Here is a 4,144-nt window from a genome sequence, read left to right on the forward strand (position 1 = left end):
GAGAATTAGCTAACATAGCATATGTAAAGTGCCTAGAATATAATACAGCTTCTATGAATGTTCCTGTTGTTATGGGGAAGAGGTAGTAAGTGAAAGACTTGTATATATTCCCAAGTCTGACATCCTTATAATGCATTCCTTCCTAATCTATATTCTAGCTTTAGCTCTTCCCACTTGAAAAACCAGGGTGCTCCTAAGTCACCAATATTTCCATATAGGTCTTATTTTGGTTTTGCGCAGGTCACACCCAGCGATGCATAGGGGTTACTACTGGCTCATGCACTCAGGAATTGCTCCTGGCAGTGCTCAGGGTACCATATGGGATGCTGAGAATCGAACCTGGTTCGGCTGCATGCAAGGCAAACGCCCTACCCTCTGTGCTATTGCTCCAGCCGCTATAGGTCTCACTTTGATGAGAACTTCCGTGGTAATTTAGACTAAAACAAACACTATCTTGCAACTCTTTTAAGTTCCCTGATATTTGCTCTTTTGTTTCTTTTTCCCCTTTTAAAAACCAACTTTATATAAGTATTACATATATGTGGTGAAAACAAGAAGAATATGTAATACATTATGAAAATCTAAAGATAGAATAATGCCCTAATCTAAGTACTGCCCAATCTCCCTGCCTTCCTCAGGGGTAATTAGAAACCACATAACCATCTTGAATTATTTTTCCCTTAACTTTTCTTAGTAATTTAATCACATATGTAACTATTCTTGAACAATTTATTACTAGGTGTCATGCATCTCTTAATTTTATTTAAAATACTTTTAGGGGACTGGAGCAATAGCACAGCAGGTAGGGCTTTTGCCTTTCACGCGGCCAACCCGGGTTTGATTCCAGCATCCCACATGGTCCCCCAAGCACCGCCAGGAGTAGTTCCTGAATGCAGAGTCAGGAGCAGCCCCTGAGCATCACTGGGTGTGACCCAAAAAGCAAAAAAAGAAAAACTTTTAGGGGACAGAGATAATGGTTTAATAGGCTACAATGTGCTTTTCATGCAAAGGACCTGGGTTCAAATCCAGACATGGCATGGTCCTGTGAACACTGCCAGCAGTGACTCCTGAGCACTGCTAGTGTGGCCACAAAACCAAAAGTTTTAAGACTGAGGAGGTAGCTCAAAAGGGCTGGTACATGTGGTAGGCCTAGTTTTGTTGTCTGGCACTAAATGGTTCTTTAGCACTGCCACAAGCACTAAACTGGAAATAGACCTTGAGTACTGCCAGGTGTGACATAAAATTCAAATATATATTAAATTTAAGTAGCCTTTTTGCAACTTCCATTTTTACTCAATTTTCCTAGGATTCAAGTCTATTGCTATAACTATAATATTATGTCTTTGAAGTGTGTCATTGTGTATATACATTACAATTTATCCATTCTCGATTCAATGGAGATATGTGTTGTTTACATTAAGTGAAGTATTTGACTTGGAATGTATTCATACTGAAGTGTTCTCCTGAATTCCTTTGAACATGTCCTCTTCTGGGACCTAAGGCATGGGAATATTCATCTTTGTAAGATAGTGAAACATTGTATGGATCAGGGAAATAACTCAAAGTTCTGAACCATGTACTTTGCATGTGGGAGGGCCAGGTTTGAGTCCTGGCACCCTGATCACCACCTGGTGTAGTCCACAAACCAAAAATAATAAAATCAGTATTAAATTGGAATAATAATGCATGCCTTAACTCTGTAATAGGCAGTTATGAGTATAAGACAAGGTAGTGGATGTGAAAACAACACTTTCAGTACATTAAGAAGGCATTGGCTTAGAGCTGAAATTCAAATTTTTAAAAAATTGTCCCATATAAATACTGGTTTCAAGAACCTGAAAGATCCAAGTTAGTTCATCTCAATTTAAAGTATTTCTAGAATCTTTGATAAAAATACTCTAGAGTCTTGGATTCTGAGACAGATGACAGTTTTTTCCTACCTTTACTTATTACTTCCAGCACTGCAATTAAAAAAATACCTCTATCCCATTTTTTGGAGATATACTCAAATGTCTTGTTCTCCATGACCAGTTTGCAGGATTGTTACTGCTGTCATGGTTTTATTTCTTTGCTCGCTTGCTTTGTTTTTCTTGGCCTTTTAAACCTCCCTTTACCTATTAAGTGGAACATGATAAATTGATTTTTAAAAAGAGCCATGGATTGAGGGTTTCCAGAGTGACAGTGCAGCGGATAGGGCATTTGCCTTGCAAGCAGCTGACCTGGGTTCGATCCCTGGCACCACATATGATCTCCTGAGATTTGGCAGGAGTGATCCCCTAGCACAGAGACAGGAGTAAGTCCTGATCACCACTGGATGTGGACCCCAATACCACTATGCCTAAAAGATATAGAGGGGACTGGAGAGATAGCACAGGTGCTTGCCTTGCATGCGGCCATCCCCAGTTCCATCTCCTGCACAGTATGTGGTCCCCTGAACAACCTGTGGTCCCCTGAGCACCACCAGGAATGGACCCTGAACACAGAGCCAGAAGTCATTCTTGAGTACTGTGGTTGTGACCCAAAATTTAAAAAAATGATTATTTAAAGGTCCACAATTGTTCACATCTTCCTGTTTCTATATCTTTGCAGCTCCTCCCATTAATAAATGGCATCTATTTCTCCACCTTTTAAATCTGAGTTAGTCTGGTATTTTGCATTGGTTATTAATCTGCTCCAGAAGTGATGCTATATCAGTTCTAAGCCTAGATCTCAGAAAGACTTTCATGATTCTGCTCACTCTCAACCCATACAAGTATTATATAAGCAAGCCAGGTCTAACTTTCTAGACAATGAGAAATCCAGATATTCAACTGTATCAGCCAATACCACTCTACTTCAATTAGCAGACCTCAGCTCTATGAGTGAACCTTGTCAAGGTTAGCTGCCTAGTTCAGATCAACATAACCAATTCATATACTAATTAGCAATAATAAAAGGTTTCACTTTATGCCACTGAGTTTGTGGATGATTTGTTATCCAGAAATGTAATCAATTTCATGTTTTGTGCATGCTACAGCTCTGTAGTAGGAAGTATCTTTTCTTCTGGAACTAGTTTATTTCCATTGGCTCTTAAAACTAGCATTTCTTAGATGTTGGGGAACTGTTTTCCCCAAAATGCCTGGACATATTGCGCACCAGGTCCAGGCAGGAACTTGTTCATGGGGCAAAGCAGGGCATGGAGAAACACTTCCGGGAGAAGATTCAGTGACCACAGCTCAACTTTACTGCCAAATACTCATATTCTTACAGAGAATCTTGTCTTAAAGGAGGTCCAATCACATTAGAGCTCAACACTATTGGACTATAACTTTCCCCTTTCTGCTTTGTCACTGGTCCAATCCCCTTCAAGGCTATACGTTGTGGTTAGAATGACTTGCTTAAGGCGTATGTACATGATGGTTTCTGCATTTTAAGCATATGTCACTAGTGGGTCGAGTGAAGCTCAAGGCTGGACACAAGATGCAGGCGCCATGTTTTTCTATCTCTGCCCGTTTACTCCCTTGTGATGTTTCCCTTCAGGGACGTTTTGCCAGGTTGTTTTTTTCCTGTCCCATTGCCTGTCACCCTGCTCCATATCTCCCCCTTTTTATTTATTATAGCTGAGAATCGCCATAAGCTAGGGAAATGGTTGTCAAGGGCTCACATTGCTGGACTGTAAATTGATAGGCCATTACCCAAGTCATTTCCCGAAGGTGTGTTTGAACAAATATAAGCATGCAGGGGGGCTATGGCTAATAGAGAGCCACAACGAAAGGGGTGGCACTGCACTGTCGCACGGTCCTCCCATTGTTCATCGATTTTCTCGAGTAGGCACCAGTATTGTCTCCATTGTGAGACTTGTTATTGTTTTTGGCACATCAAATATGCCACGGGGAGCTTGCCAGGCTCTGTCGTGCAGGCAGGATACTCGGTAGCTTACCAGGCTCTCTGAGAGGGGTGGAGGAATTGAACTCAGGTCAGCTGCATGCAAGGCAAACACCCTACCCGCTGTGCTATTGCTCCAACCCACAATGAAAGGGGTAAGTAAGACAAGTATCCAGGGCAGGACTGAGGCAGTGGACCAGGGGAAAACGGGGTGGTCATTGAAGCATTCCCTAAAATTATCACAAATTTTAACCATTTTCTTGATGTTATCCTCAATTAT

The sequence above is a fragment of the Sorex fumeus genome, unplaced genomic scaffold (genome assembly GCF_029834395.1).
Source record: "Sorex fumeus unplaced genomic scaffold, SorFum_2.1 ptg000073l, whole genome shotgun sequence".
In the NCBI taxonomy this organism is placed as follows: Eukaryota; Metazoa; Chordata; class Mammalia; order Eulipotyphla; family Soricidae; genus Sorex; species Sorex fumeus.